The following is a 17,714-nucleotide window of genomic DNA, read 5'->3' on the forward strand; positions in this document are numbered from 1 at the left end:
TGCCTTGGATGATTTTATGAGGGATCGTAGTTTCTTGCTGATACTGATCAGGGATGTCTTCCCTTCTTGGGATTTTACTCTTTTCTGTACTAGTTTCCTCCTTCTATTGTATAGCTTGTTTATGGCAGGAGTACACCAGACTGTTTTCCTTTCTTGGAGGAGTGAGTCTTGGTTTTGCTTGGGATAGCATGATCCATGCATTCTTGTAGGTGCCCATAGAATGCATTAGTAAAGGATTTTGCAGCTTGGACAGCGTTATCCTTTAGCATGGGGGCTTTGAAACTTTCCACTTCTGTCTTAAGTAACGTGAAGTTTGCTTTTGAAAAGTTTTCACAGTGGTTTCCTTGTCCAGGGGTGGTGGCGGAATGTGGATATCCAAAGTGATTTGTTTATGGTGAGATCTAACCAGCGAAGGGTTGACCTCCAGTGTGGAGCACCGGTCGCCCATGTTGGTGATGACCAGGTCCAATATGTTGTCACCTCTGGTTGGAGTGTTGACCAGCTGATCCAGGGCATATGAGTTCATAAATTCTAGGAAATGTTGGGCATTATAAATGCCTTCGGGCAGATAGCCTAGTACTTACCTATGAACCTATGGAGTACATGTTAAGGAGGAAATACAAAAGTTTGTCCAACAAAAAGTGAGTAGTGAAACAGAAGGAGATTCTGCTTTTTGTTATTCAGAGATACTGTACTTGTGAAACCTTTTCCACTGTTTGAATGGAAGATGTTGGAGAGAAGGAAGGGAACATGAGATCTGACTAGAAGAATCGAGTATACATTGGAAATGAAGCAGAGACAGGACTTAGGTGATGGAGATGAACAGTAACAAAACCAGTAACTTAATGTGGGATTACAATGCAACTTGAGTAGTTCTCCCAGTTAATGTTTGGGTAATTGAAATCACCCAATATTAGGGTCTTTGGTAAGACCTTTATGTTTCCCAGTGTTTCCAGAAACACGGAATGGGAGTCCTGGGACATGGGGGGTGATCTGTAGCAAGTTACAATTTGAACTGCAGTTTTGCCCATTGTTAGTTTCATGTGGATGATCTCTGAAGCATCATACTGTGCCACTAACCTGGAGGTGTGGGTATCCTTGATGAATATGGATACGCCCCTGTCTTTTGTATTTCGGTCCGGGTTCTGTGGCCGAAATGTATGGTATGAGTTGTAGTCTGGTAGTGCTGGGGTGCTCTCTGGATCCTTAAACCAGGTTTCTGTTACTGTACATATATCGATTTTCTCCATACTGAGGAGTGCCTCAAGTGCATGCATTTTGAGGTTTAGACTTCTGGCATTGAGTAGCATTATCCTCAGTTTTTTGTTACTTGTGTTATTTACGGCGGTGGGTTTGTCTTTTCAGCCTTGCCTAAAAATGGCACTATGGAGGTGGCAAGAGCCCTGGCCAGTATTTGAAAGCCTAAGGGTGACAGTTGCAAGCCATCTCTAGTGAAGCAGCGTGGCATGTCGAGCATGTCATCCCAGGCAGACAGACACTGGATCCCCTTTGAATGACACCAGAAACTTAGCCAATTGTTGAAATTAAGAATTTTTTCTTTATACCGTGGTATCATTCTTGGTGAGGGCAGGATGCTACTCAGGGTCAGAGTCATACCGGCCTGGGCTATGTGATCAGAGAGCTCTTCCATGTCTCTTTTCATGTAGTCCAGGGAGGTACGGCTCAGGTCATTCATACCAACATGGACAATCACAGTGTCGTATTTTTACTTGTTCTAGAGTGACCTGAGTGCTTGTGTTATGTGGTGGATCCTGGCACCTGACAGGCAACTAACAGTAATCTTCTCCTTATTCAGCCTAGTGAGTGGGATGTCAGTGTGCCTGACTATAGAGTCACCTATTATTAGTATGTTGGGTATGTTATTTTGCCTTAAGGGCTGTGATTGCATGGCACACTGGTTTTGTGAAGTATGTGTTTCACGGTTTGTATGGGGGGGGGTGAAGATTGCTTGGATGTTTGCTTTGGAGGTCTCTGCTGCTTTTGCAAATTTTTATTTAGAGCCTCCGAGTATGTTTTCTTGTATTTATGTGTGTTTATTGCCGGTGCTGGTTTAATGGGTCTATGTGAGACTGGTGGTGTGATGCAAGTATTTCCCTTCTCCTCTTGACTGTCTGATCCAGTCTTGGGTTGAGAGAGCTTAGCCTCCAGTTTGGCTGTATAATTGCATCTCTCACATGCATTAGTGTTTGGTAGTAGGAGGAGAGGGTTGTTTGTGTACATGAGGCAGTTGTAACATGGCCTCAAAATGCCCAGCTTCACCAGCTGGACTGGAGAGTACACCTGAAACGGCCCTTTGGACATACCTAGATAGTACAGTGAACTGTTTTACTGAATGGCTGGTAAGGTCGAATAGAGAGCCTTGTCCTTCTGTACAGTACAGGAGGGTTTACTGCTAGGGTTTATAAGTGTTTGCTATGAGTTTTGAGCAAGTGCCAGGCTGAGAAATGAATGGCCTGAGTGCTTAAGTTGAAAGTTTGTCTATTTCCAAGGGAAAAATTGAAGAGGAGACTTTGTGGAGTCAGGAATAGTTATACCCTAGCTAACCAGCACTGCCCAGTGCGCAAAACCGGGCAAATGCGGTATTTATAGCAGGGAAATGAAAGAGATAGAAATTAGCCCAAAATGGCCAATAAACTACTAATTTCTGGGCTGAAACCACTCCTCCAGGGACAGATAGGCTGCTCAAAGCTCCTCTCTCGCACAGGTGAACAGAGAAACTTTCTTCTATCCAAGTAAGGTATGGGCAAACACAGAGATTTGAAACACAGCCCTGAATTCAGCACTAACATGAAAACTGGACTATACTAGCTTAGAAAGGCGGGAAACAAGTATATATTTTTTTTTTTTTTGTTTCATCAAAAAAAAAAAAAAAAAAGGATTTTGTCCCTCCAGGGAAGAATACCTTGAAGACAGCTGGGTAAAGCAGTTTGAATCTCACACCTGCATCTTGACAGAATGTCATTTGGTATTGATAAATATAGTCTGGGATAGGAATGCGAAATAAAGGAACTCGAGCAAGATGGAGTACATAAATAATTGGGAACTGATAAAGGATCCACAATAAAACATGAACAAATGAGAACAAAACTCAGTAAAGAATATTTTAGAAGACAAAAATTAATACTGAAAACACACCTGACATCTGGGAACAAAGTTCAAGATAACAGATTTGGTCTTTCTGTTCTAAATTAATGTTGGAGGGTGACTGACTGGCCAGGAAAAAGTACTAGATCAGTTGGACAGGAACACAAGGAAAATGCTTCATGCTTATCAGATGATAAATAAAAATCAGTGTATACTAAGACTGCATATCCCTCATTCTGAAGGAGGTATGGGTCTCCTTGAAATTGATTACATGTATAGATCTGTAATTGTAGGACTGCATACATATCTGTTGACTTCATCAGAATACAGTGAAAGTTCTGAAACATGATGAGAACAAATACAAGATGACTTTCCTGCTTAGTTTAGCAGAAGTTTATCAGTGTAAAGTGGGAATGGAATCCAAACCAGAAGCAGACAAAATCCAGGCAGCAACTGAATGTGCCAAAAAGAACAAAAAAAACAAAACAAAAGAAAGGCTATAAGGAGAAGGATCAGATGAGAAGGCAAGAAATGAGAAAAAAGGCATAAATACAGTTGCAAGTACAGAAAACTCTTGGAACAACCTTATGTCGATCAGGACCTGACGCAGGAATGGTTAAAGAGAGGTGAATTTAAACCAAAAGATGAAAGGTTAATATTAGCATCCCAGGACAGTGGACTATGTACATGTTAGTTTACAAAGTCCATTGAACTAGTGAGAGAAACAGACTAATGCAGATTCTGTAAAACAGAACTGGAAACAATTGCACGGGTCTATATTAGATCATCGAAAGCTTAAACAAGCGAACGCTGATTGATCGACCTTATTTTAGCAAATGTTCAAAATATCGAAGCAACAGAAACCCAAATTTTTTCCTAGGGAAAGAATTTGGTTGTCTGTTTCTGTTGCTTCGGTATTTTCAGTGCTGTGGTGGAAAGTTACGGGTCGGATTCAGGTAAGTGTGCGATTGTGTGGATGTGAGTGTTAGGGTGGGTTAGGTGAGTTAGGGCTCGGGTTAGGTATGTGTGCGATTGTGTGGACGTGAGGGTTAGGGCGGGTTTAGGTGAGTTAGGGTTAGGGAGCAGGTGAGGTGAGCGTGCGATAGTGACGGACCTTAGGGTTAGGGTTTGGGTTAAGGTAAGTGGATAGTTAGAGGTGTGTGCATAGTTTAGTGTAGGGTTAGGTGTCAGATTTTAGGTGTATGTGTGTGGATTTCTGTTTGGTGTGCTTGTGTTGTGTGTATTTGTTTTGGATCAGCGATTTTTTCCCCTCAGAAAAAAATCGTTGATCTGACAGGTTGAGACTGTAAGCTTTCGCTTACATAAGGTCGATCAATCAGTGTTCGCTTTTTTAAGCGTTTGCTGATCTGATATAGACCCCAACTGCACATATTACTGCTAGGTGTCATACACTAATGGAAGAGGGACTGTAACTGAAAGGCATAATAACATGGCAAGACTGGTGCATTGGGGATTGTGCAAACATTACAATATTAAAATAGCTGGGAAGCACTGGAAACATGAGCCACAATGCATTATAGAGAATGATGAAGTTTAAATAACATGGGATCACCCTTACCAACAGTTTAAAAAATAGATGTGAAAAAACAGTTATAGTAGTCCATAAAAAAAGACAAAAGTAGCAATGATCATAGAAACTGCTACATCCAGTGATTAGTGTCTTATGTACATTGAGACACAGTGTCATAAAATGCCAGGATTTGCAGGAGGAAATGAAGGCAATTTGGAGGAAGGATACCTAGACAATTCCAACACTTGTAGGAGCAATGAGTCTCACATAAAAAAATGCACAGTCTTATTTAGATATGCTACCAACACATGTAACACCATATGAACTGTAGTGGGGGTGCATTTTGTGCACATTGCGAGTGCTGTGAAGAGCAGTTTGGGCTAACATCAAAGACTGAAACAATGCTAATGTCACAAACTTTAATCATACTTTGACTTAGGAGAGGGGTCCATTCCTGTCATGGTATTAGAAACCCAAAAGATTTGGAGGAAATAAAAAAGAAATAGAAATAGTACTATGTGCTGTAGCCAGTCATAATATTGCAGTTAATTAAAACTCATGTACTTGATGTTCATTATCAAAGTTAAATGTAAACCTAATTTGTAACTACTATATAATTTTCTTGTTCACTATTATTTGTCACTGTTAAGTACAACTGTTTTTGCATATTGCAGCCTTAGTTTGAATACAAGTAATTGTTTTGTAGACTGCATCTTTATCTTGTAAAGTCTAATGTTATTAACAGTTGGTCACTGGGCCCAAGTCTTGGCTGAAAAAGGTCTGTTAACCAGTTTAATTGTCCAGTTAACAAAATAAAATGAATAAATAAGTCTTCACACTGAGGTTTTGAATTATATATGGGATGAGATTTTTCTGATACCTGTTGAGTTAAAGTTCCACAGTTCAGTAACAAATATAAAGTATAGACAGTCACTGATAGACTTTTTAGATTTTTGTTTTTTTAAACACCTTTATTAAACTATCACTTAAGACAGAGGTAACATATATTAACAGAAAAGAAAAACATTTTTACATTTTTTTCATTTCAATACAATATATATCACACATATATTTTCTTTGCTACTATCATCAGTCCAACGTTACAAAAAACTGCTAAATTCCTGCCTTCCCTTAAATGTGACTGCTTCTAATGAAAATTATTATGTGGTATTGTTCCCATAAATTCCATTTACTTCTATTTAATCTGCCCCTTCCCTTTTCTAATGATCCCTCTTCCAACCATTTTGTTTATAATATTCAATACTCCAAACACAGTTGGTGTAGACTTTGATATCCATTTTCTAGTAACTGATTTTTGCTAGCAGCCAACAAACTTAAACTTAATAAGGCCTTACTAATTCTAGGCAGTTCAGCTGCTCTATCTCAGCCCAAAATAATAATTTTCTTACTTACAGCTATTTGCTCACGCAATATTTCTGATAGACTATTCTGTAGAGAGAATTTTTACTACCTCCCTTTCTTTCTTCTTCTCCATCACACCTCCAATATTTGCTATCTACCCGAGAAAAAGTTCTTTGAAGTGTGCTTGTGGTATAAAAATACCTATGCATACATATCCAAGCAAAGATCCTGAACCTTCTGGACTTGGTTGCACACTTAGGAGGCATACATATGTCTTCCCATTATTTTCTTCTGAATTGCTTTTTGAATCTCTCTCCCCAATCTTTTCAAACTCCTCTGATTGATTTTATAGTTATCATGCAATATTTTATATGTCCTACTAATTATTCCTTTTTTACCAAAAAAAAAAAAAAAAAGAAAAAAACAGAGGAGGTATTTCACTTAAGATTCTCCTGTCCTTTTTCTATTTGCATGTACTCTGATATCAATCACTTGTAGGGAGGGCAGTCTGTAGCTTCCAATCCAAATGTCTTCTTGACCTCATCCCACTTTATTAACTTTCTTTTCTTTCTCTAATCTCTCTTCCCAAACATTTCTAACTTCCTCCAATTGATTCTTATAGTTGTCATACAATATTTTATATGCCCTATTAATTATGCCATTTTAACAATTGCTTCTGTTGCAGATTCAACTAAAAACATTACCAAAGCAGGTCTTTCACTTAAAATTTCCCCTATCTCTTTCTCTTTGCCTATACTCTGAGGTCAAGCCTGGTAGGGAAGGCAGTCTCTAGCCTGCAATCCAAATGTCTTCTTGGCTTCATCCCTGTCTATTAACTTTCCTGCTTCAGTTATTTGATCTCACTATCTTGGTTCCTTTGCCAGGTTTCTCCAGTAAATTCCACCTCCCCCTTGCCTAGTTTCTGTACTCCCTATACTTTCTGCTATTTTATGAATATAATATTCTATATGATTCTTCTTCTTCTTTTCCTTAAGGATCTGCATCCAAATTCCCACTCTATTTCTTAAACATAATCCTTGCTTCATCATCATCCCTTTCCACCTTCTGCTTGTGTTATGTAAATGAGCATTAAGTGTGCAGCTCTAAAATATCCCTTCAAATCATGTAAACCTAAACCACCTTGTTCAGTCAATATTATATTTTTTTGATTTTTGAGTAAATACTAGTTGTTAGTTCAGTCAGAGCACATGTCTATGGGGTGTCTACCAGTCGAATAACTGGATGGTGGCAAGGTATTTTCTGGGGTATAGAGGATGTCCTGCATAGTCTTAAATTAAGTATATTATAAAAGATGAAATTGTGCCAAACAGGTAACAGACTGAGGTGCAAAAAAACAGTGATAAGTACTGTGTATGCAGATACTTGCAAAACTTGCCATTTTATTTTAAAAGTGCTTCAATACGAATACCTGAGAGGTGGTAGGTTGGTGAAATTTCATGAGGCATACAGAAGATTAGGGAGTAGACAGATATGAGTTATGGTCGTATGCACATTTTCTGTTAGGAAAAGGTGGCTCTACAAAGAAATCCTTGTTCATGGTTGTGTTTTTTGGGCTGGATTTGCTACTGAATTGTAATTTATGGCCACAAAATGAATCACAAAAACTAAAAACCATAACAAAGCCACGACGCTGAAGCCAGTCTGGTTCTACTCTCATGTTTAATGGATGAACAACCCTAGACAATAAAAACTTTTCACAGACAATAAAAACAATAATATAAACGCTAAAATGATAAGCACTTTCGTCCATTAGAATAATACTACAAGTTGACAATAGGGCATGGTGTTTAGTTGTAGATCAATCATGAACAAAGGGGTGTTTTGATCCCTTGAAGAAAATTTATAGTATATTTAAAGTTTTGATGTTTTTAGTTGGCTAATCTGAAGAAGTTCATTATTCTAATGGACAAAAGCAAATTGATATCTTCATGGAAAAAGTGAATGGGAAACAATTGAGACCACACTGATGATATCAAATGAGACCATACTGATGATATCTTCAATTTCTCTTATCACTCCTTCTCCACACAGCCTTCAGCACCAGGAACCTCTTGCCCACCCCTTCAACTGCAAATAATTCAACCACTCCCCTCTCCAATTCCAAATTCTTCTCTCAGTTCCGCAAAGGACTGCAATATTGTTTCTCACATTGTAACACATCTACGGCAAAGTTGATCTTCTTCTTATTTCACCAGTTCACTCAGTATTCTTGTCCTTTACTGGCTCATCCTAGGATATCGTAAAAATTCTCCAACCTCCTCCACATATTCTTCTCATAGCCACTTCTCAGAGGGGAGTCTGTGCATCACTGAGACATGGTTTAAAGCTGCGGACAGCACACCAACGGTGCAAGGTTATAATGTCTTCCACACATTTAGACCAGCTACTCCACAGGCAGGGACTAAAGGTGGAGATGTCTCGGTTTACATCAAAAACAAATGTACTTCAAGGCTGGTCAAACAGGACAATGCACTTGAGCTGCTCCATGTTCAAATCACCACAGGTAAAGTCCAATACCACTTTCTTGCAAGCTATAGGTCCCCCTCTATGACCCAGGAAACTCATACCATGTATTTCAACTTATTAGAAACACTAACCATCCAACCCAATGCCATAGTCATGGGTGAATTTACTTACCTCACTATTAACTGTGAATCTTATAAGACACCAAATGTACAGGCACAGAGATTCCTGGATTTTGTAAACACAAACACTCTGGACTAGGTAGTCAGTACACCAACCAGGTGTGCAACCATACTGGATCTGGTCCTCACTAATATGGGAAAGTGCTGCACACCCACTACTGTAATGCCTTCCCTGGTAAGGTCAGACCACAAAAATGGTCTTCTTTGAAGTAAAAATAAAACCTGGACCTCCAGCTAAACCTGGAATATTCAAAAACTACTCAAATACTAACCTCCTGCTATTAAGTGATACCCTGGCTAAATTTCAAGCACCCATAAACGCTGAGAACACTACTGCCTATGTGGAACTGTTCATAGAAACCCTGTACAAGTATGTTAATAGCTACGTAGAGGCAGCTGTACCCACTAGGAAGAAGTACAGAACTAACTCAAAAAACAAGCCACCCTGGTGGAATCACAAAATCAATAGGCTGTATAACAGAAGGAAGAAAATCGTGGCAAAAATTAGGAGGTGAAGCACCCAGCAGGGTAAAAGCACTCCCATCAAACTAAACAAACAACTCAGAGGACAAATAAAGTCTACCAAAGCCAAATTTGATGTAAGTTTGGCAATCCAGGCCAAGGACAACCACAAAGCATTCTTGAGCTATGTCAGCAACCTCAAAGGCAATATACAATTATTTGCCAAGATCATTGTAAATAGAGCCAGCTATACTGACCCAGAAGATAATGCCAACCCCCTGGCTGATAAATTCAGCTCTAACTTTACCCCTCTGTCCCCCTCAACCTTCCCTCAGGTAATACTATGAAATATAACTCCCCCTACTATCACTAGGAAACAGGTCCTTAATGCTCTAAGACCAAAAACACTGCATCAGTGGGCCCAGACAATATCCCAAGATGCCTTTTAAATAGTGTGAAACATGACCTACCAGGGCCTCTGGAATTACTATTCAACTGTAGCCATCAAACAGGCCTCATGCCTCATGAATGGAGAACAGCAACAGTCAACCCTCTGCACAAAGGTGGACCATCTACAGACCCTGGAAACTACAGACCCATAAGTCTCACCAGTCTTATATGTAAAGCCATGGAAAGAATTATCATGGAAATGATCAATAGAGATATAGTAAACCTCCAAACACTGGACCCAACCCAGTTTGGTTTCATCAAGGACAGAACATGCCTACTCAACCTGGTGGACATCTTTGAGAAGGTAACCAAAGCAATGGATTTGGGGAACATGGTGCACACTACCTACCTTGACCTGGCCAAGGCATTTGACACAATACCCCACTCAGGCATTGTTGACAAACTCAGGAGGTTAGGTACACACTCGTATGTCACCCAGTGGATAACTAACTGGCACACAGATAGGACACAGGGAGTTAGAACTGGGAGTCCACCTCTGCAAAGTGGCCAGTTACAAGTGGAGTCCCTCAGGGATCAGTCCTTGGACCACTCCTTTTTGGCATTTATTTCTGTGAAGTCAAGACCAATGTCAGTGGTCTAAGGCTGACTAAATTTGCAAATGATTGCAAATTAGGAGCTGTAATTGAATCCCACACTGACACAAATGTTCTCCAGGAGGGGGGTGACACAGACAAACAATTAGTGTCAGAGCCATAGACTAAAACTAAATGACAAGAAATGCATAATAGTAGACTAAAACAAAATGCTAAGAAATGCATACTAGTATCCTTTGGGAAGTCATCCGCCCCTGGTAACTATCATATTGATAATACATGCCTTAGAATTGACTCAGCAGTCGGGGACTTAGGGACACATACAGATAATAATCCAGCCTCTGACTTTCATGTGTCTACAGTAGTGAGGAAATCTTTCTATGTTGCGCAACTTATAAACAAAGGTATGGCATCTAAGTCCGAGGAAGTCATTGTTTCACTGTATTCGGCACTCATCAAACCTATGATTGAGTACAATGCCCCCTTTGGAAAGTACCTAACCAACCATATCCAACAACTGGAATGTCCATAGAGGTTCCTCACTAAAAGAATATAGGGCATAAGTAAAATGTCCTCGGCAGACTGCCTCAAGGCCTTATTCCTGTATTCTGTTTCCTACAGGCTTTTGAGGGGAGATCTTTGCCTGGCATACAGGGCATTGTCAGACCCCTGCATATCCACAAAACAAACAGTACCAGAAGTATCCATTCTAAAGACTTAAACTTTACCTGTGATATAAACAGGGCCTGCTGGAGAGACAGGTATGTATCCCGGAGACTACCCCATCTATGAAACAGGCTCCCCATCCATATGCAGCAGAGTTCTTCCCTAACCCATTTCAAGTGCAACTTGGACAATTGGATGAAGAACAGGAAATTCATCCCTAGTTTGGCACCTATGTCTCTAATGGACACAGGCAACCTGTAAATGGTTCATCTCCCAGGCCCATGCTTGTAGATGTTTCATCTCCCAAACCCCTGGTTACACTTATCAAGGGTATCAGAACTTGTCAGAGATTTGGGATGCATGGCTAGGCTTAAAAAGGCCCTTGTGGTCATTAGCTTAGTAAACACCTCTGAAACTATGAACAATGTTATTCCACCTTTGATACATAATCATCCTTCACCACCACCTCTCACTTTCTCTTTCTTACTGGCAACTTCCTCAGTCCATACACTTTAACAATTCTTTTCCAGTATTTTCCTAACATTTACTGTCACTATCCAGCTCTTAAAATCTGCCATTCATCAACTGTCTCTCTGCACAGTACTCTCAATTTCGTCCCTTGTCACTTTTCCTTATCTACATATGAACAGATCACATATTTTTTGCAAGTGCATCATCATTTTCTTCTGACTGGTGCAACAGACAAATGTCTTCTCTACTAAATAAACTGCATGTCTCAACCATAATATTTACAATGCCTGTTCTCCCCACTAACAGGTTACCACTTCCTGCTCAACCATCTAGCTACTTCCCTACCTTTTGTTTTACGGGTCTATATTATAACCTCAAAGGTTTAATACTTCGAATGCATGAAGATTGAACTTTATGCATTGAAGTCTTAAACCATCGAACGGTTATAAAAAAAACTAAAACAAAAAAAATTAAACTAAATTGTTTACGCAGGGGGGCAAGCCCCCCTGCACCCACCACACCCCCCCACTACTTAAATATACCAACTCTGAGATCGCACAATATTGAAGTAAACAAAAATCTCCCCTTACAGAGATTTCTGTTTAAACGTTCAATGTGCACTTTTGGTAATCTCGTGTCGACAATATCGTGTTTGATATTGTCAGACTTCGAGATTCTGATATAGACCCTTGTTTTACAACATTCTGCATTACTACCCTGTACTATTTCAATTAATATCACATGTAAAACAATTTGTAGATATTTCATCCAACTAACTTCATTAAAAACTCCTAGACTCCTTCTTTCCACTCACTCATAAGTACCACTTGTAATTTTATTTCACACCACTTCAAACCTGCTCTTTGTCTTATTCATTTAAATTGTTCTGATATCCTTGATAATCCAAACTCCACATCTCTGAACAAAGCCAAACATTCATCCAAAATCAATACAAAGAAATGCTTTTTCCCTCTTTCCCCACTCCTGTCCCTCAGTACTTAACTCAACCTCCATCATAATACATGTTTCATCAACAAAGTCAGACATGATGACAACTGGAATCCCTGTATAGCATTTTTGTCTAATCTTACCACCATGTATCACTTGACCTTCTGTTCTTACAACTACCTTTATAAATGTCTCCATGTACAATACCTTTACTTAATTAATTCACATCTCACTAGGGCTTACTATGAATAACTTTGTATTATTTAAAGCAATTATTGAACCCCATAATATCTCAAACCTTAGAAGGTTGCTACTCAAATCAGAAAACACTACCAAGGTCACACATTTCAAAAATTCATTAATTTTATTTTATTTTTGTATGGAGCAAGACCCCTATACACTCTGGTGCAGGGGCAAGGCCTTACACCACACAAACTTGAAAAAGAAGAAAAATGTTTGAAAATGTAACACTCACTCTTCAACAAGTCTAACTGGCATTATATAATAACAACAACCTTCCAGTAATGACATTCTGAGCGCTGATCAACTGGCCACCAATAAAGAGTAGGTTTTCCATCTCACTACATTATATGTGAATGCTCAGTCTACCAAACTGAATGCCTTCTTTATAACCACCAGCACTAATCTACTCCATTTGCCCCCTCCCCTCTCTGTTCAAGCCATAAATGCTACCTAGCCTCAAACCATAATGACTAACCAGCCTCCAGTTATCTTCACATGTCCTCTGTTTCATAAACATTGTCTATCCTTTCTCGCTGATTTTCCTAAGACCCCTTTTAACCTTCATGACAGCACTCTTTGCAAAATCATTGCATTTATGTTCAGCAAAGTTATGGGTTTAATGTTTCATGAATCATTCCTTTCTTCTTTAATTCAGCCAGTATCAGTGTTGCTGCATAACTGGTTAGCAATAGGAGCCTCTTTCCTCCTACGGTTTATCAAGCATTTCCTTTAACTTTCCCCACCTGCTCCACTACCTCATAAAATTCTATTAGAAACTTACTGTCATCAGCTACTTTTTCCCTTTAAATCATATAATAGCTTCCAGCACTTCCAACAAAATGACACCTGTATCCAAAACCTTGTTATCTTCCTCAGCTGATGTTTCCAGTCTCATACCCAATCTCTTTCTTTTTCTTCTCCTTTCATACCCAGGAATCCATCTTTCCATTATCGGGTTTTATTAATTTCCAGACAACTCTACCACCTCAATATTCTTGTGTACTCCAAGCCAAATACCAAGGTTCCTGCCATTAGTTCCTTTCTTTATTTATTCATATTTTTGCTACATGGCTAACAGACTGTGTGACAGCCCATTATAGGATTCCCCATGCGAAATGTTATGTGGCACAGCAAGTTAGGCAACAGAACATTAAATGTTTGTCGCCAAATTTAGAGAACCTATGAGAAGAAAAATAACCCGCGATCTAATAGCAGTATTAGAGATATTTTGGAAATTTGATGAGAATTTGTACAAAGCAAAATAATGTGGGACTTAAAAGATGGCTGGAGAATGATTAGCAGCTTAAATTCAGCTCTCCCAGTGTGAAAAGGGAAACTGACAGATAAAGGCTAGTAATTCTGCCAGCTTTAGTAAAATTCAGTTACAGGCTGCTAATTTACGCTGCCAGGATGCCAGCAAAGAAGATGAAGAAGAAACTTAGAGAACCTGAAAGAAAATCAACTGGAAAGGAGAAGAGAAGAGAAAACACTAATAAGAATCCTGCCACTCTTCAGCAAAAATCAGTTAAATCTCCAGCTGTGGTACATGGAATGGCTTCCAGTAATTTAGAGGAAAAATAAATCAAATATAATCAGAGCTGATTAAAAGAAATGAAACATTAAAGTAGTATATCAACGTAAATAACAAAACACTGGGAAATGAAAGAAGCTTTAAACACCTATTTAGATGAACTGATAAAACTGCAAAAATCAGAGAATTAAATGAAGAAAATTCTGTCTAAGCATGAGACTGCTCAAGCAGATCTGTTTCAAAAAATATAGAGTTAGAGAACATAGCACACACAGAAAAGTTGTTTTTTTCTGCTGTACCAGAGAAAATGGAAGAAACAGACTATATTAATTATATAAAAGCAAAAAAATAAGCAACTGGACTGGAATTACACAGTAGGTGGTGTTAACTGAAAGGGCACATAATGTGTATGCTCCAAACCTGGCCATGAGAAAGTATCCAAAACCTCCATTAGTAAAGATGCAATCATAAGAGCAGAAAGAGTTGGCAGAAGGACAAAGTATTAAAAACTGAAGATAGTAGAGAGTTTGTAGAAAATGATTATTCCTGTACACCAGGCAGAAGAGAAACAAAGTTATTAAAGCAATCAGGGAGTGTACAGAGGCAAGTGTAAGATTCAAGCTGCTATATCCAGCTGTCTTCAGGATATTTTTTTCCGGGAGGATCAAAGTATTTTTTGATGCAGAATGGGTTAAGCAGGATATACAAAACTATGTCCAACAAAACATGAGCCATCAAACAGAAGGGGATTCTGTTTCTATTTTTTCTGATAATACAGCTCATAGAGAGACGTTCCACTGAAACCTTTTCCAGTGATCCAAAGGAAAATGCCTGACAGAGAGAAAAAAGCACAGGAGTTAACTAGAAGACTCAGAAGTACCTCTTATTTGAACTGGAGCCTGAAGTTGGAAAATGGAGATGAACAGGAAGAAGACTAGCAACACTATAATTAGTGAATAAACGTGAGACTAAAAACCATCAATCACATACATTTGTGAAGTACGTATTTACAAGGAAAAAGGTAGATGAGAAAGACTTGATTAAAATTGTTGGGGTACTGGAAGGCATATACCCAACTTCATATCATTACTGTTTGGAAGGACAACAAAAGACAAGAAAAAAAGTAACTGTACCAGAGAAAATGGAATGAACAGACTATTAATTATATAAAAGCAAAAATAAGCAAATGGACTGGAATTACACAGTAGGAGATGTCAACTGAAAGGGAGCATCATGTATATGTTCTTAATATTTGTACAGAATATTTTAGGATATAACTTGCATGTTATATAGTAAAGAATTTTCAGTGATTATTGTATGTGACAAAAGATACTAAAGTAAACAAAACCTTTTTTTATAGTTTTAAGAAATGGAAGGATTACAATGTAAAAAGAAGAAAAGCTGGACAAAAACGTATTTCAGTTAATATGCTGTGATCTTGGGATGTTGGATGGGGGGGGGATAAAAGTGCACTGATTATAATATATCTAAAGTTGAGATGTTTTCACTTACTTTTGCATGGGAAGATGCCTGGATTAATGCCATTGGCTTAATCTAATAACAAGTTTCTTGTGTAAGCATTGGGGTTTTAAACATAAGTGAACAATGTGAATGCAATGAAGTTTGCCTTAGAAGGTACAAGTGCAAGCAGCCTAGTAAAAAATAAAGTTTGAAATCATTAGAGGTAAATAAGAAATAGCAGTTTTCCTGCAACCTAAATACTTCAATCCATTTATTAGAAAAGTGTATAATTTACTGTTATTTAAAGTTAGCCAGTTCACTTTTTCTTAAGACTAAAAGTTAATCTTTACTAAATGGATACCAGCTATTTTTCAAATCTGGGAGGGGAATAAGGATATGACAACAACAGACAGCAATTAGTGTCTATAGCAGCACAGGCTGTAATATGAACATTAGTATGTATAACCTTAGGTTGTATAATGTCTGTGGGTGCAGCTGCCAATTTGGGACAACTGCACCTATCAGGAGGGTTAAACTTCATTATTTGAAAAAGTACATAGTTTTCCATGTTTGTTTTAAGTTAATATGTTATGGGGGTTTTCTAGGTGCATGTGTTTTTTTTTCCAAGATTTTCATTATAAGAAAAAGTCTTGTAAAATATGACATAGCTTCAAATGGAGATGACAAGAAACAGCTGTATAAAGGATCAACCCGCAAAACATTAGTGGGTGCATGTAACCCAAAAGCTCGAAATACAACATTTAAAAAAGGTGTCACATACAATAGGTGGGAATAATAACTTATCATAACAGCTATACTATCCATATTATTTTGGAATGTGAATGGCATCATAGGTATAGACGAAAAGGTATGAGTATTGAATTATATTAAGAAATGCAGCACGCAAATAGCAATGCTACAAGAGGCACATTTGGAAAGATGTGAGCATGCAAAGTTGATAAAGAAAGGATTTCAGGATGGATAATCAGCCAGCAAACTATCAGGGACAAAGGAAATAGGAGTACTTATATTAATTGCTAGAGGAACTCCAATAGTGATAGAAGATGGAAAAAAAGATAATAATGGTAGATTTGAGGTAGTAAAGGGCTAGTGACAAAGGAGGAAGATTTAAAGTCAAAATAGGAAGGGATGATGATGAAGCAGGGGGAAGTTCAAGAAATAAAGAGAGAGAAAGATTGGGATTTTGGACGTAGATCCTTACAAACATTCATAATGTTTTATTCATAAAGTAGCAGAAAGTATTCTAAGAACTAAGCCAACATGAGAATGGATAACGGAGATTTTGCCAAAAGGGACAACTGCAAGTAAAGGTACAGAAAATAGACTAAAGGGGGGCTGGAATTTACTAGAAAAAACTGGCAAAGGAACCAAGGTATTGGGAGCAAATAACAAGAGAAGGAAAGGTAATAGAGTGGGATGAGGTCAAGAAGACATTTGGAGTGCAGGCTAGAGACTGCCTCCCTACCAGGGATTGATATCAGAGTATATGCAAACAGAAAGGGACAGGGGAACCTTTAGCAAAATATTTGCTCTGTTTTTTTTTCCTTGCTGCTAAAAAAGGGATAATTAGTACAGCAAATAAAATATTTCATGATAACTATAATGATCAATCACAGGAGGTTAGAAAAATATGACAAGAGAGACTGAAAAAGCAATCTGATCTTGTAGCCCAGGCAGGTATGACTCTAGCCCTGAGTAGCATTCTGCCATCACCCAGAATGATGCCGCAGTACAAGGACAAAATGATTGACTTCAACAATTGGCTAAGCTTCTGGTGCCATTCTAAAGTGATCCAGTATCTGTCTGGGATGACATGGTCGACAGACCACAATGCTTTGCCAGAGATGGCCTGCACCTGTCACCCCTGGGATTCTTGATACTGGCTAAGGTTCTTGCCACTCTTATAGTGCCTTTTTTTAGGTAAGGTTCAAATGACAAATTCACCACTGTAACAGGAACAGGCAAGCAAAAACTGAGGGTGATGCTACTCAATGATAGAAGTCTAAATCTCAAAATGCACTCACTTGAGGCACTCCTTAAAATGGAGAACATCGATATCTGTGCAGTGACTGAGACCTGGTTTAAGGCTCCAGAGAGCACCCCTGCACTACCAGGCTATAACTCATACCATACTCTTCGGCCATGTAACCTGGACCGGAACACCAAAGGCGGAGGTGTGTCCATATTCATTAAGGATATCCACACCTCCAGGCTAGTTGCTCAGCATAATGCAGCCGAGGTTA

The sequence above is a fragment of the Protopterus annectens genome, chromosome 1.part2, assembly GCF_019279795.1.
Source record: "Protopterus annectens isolate FY-2018-M chromosome 1.part2, PAN1.0, whole genome shotgun sequence".
Taxonomy (NCBI): Eukaryota; Metazoa; Chordata; order Ceratodontiformes; family Protopteridae; genus Protopterus; species Protopterus annectens.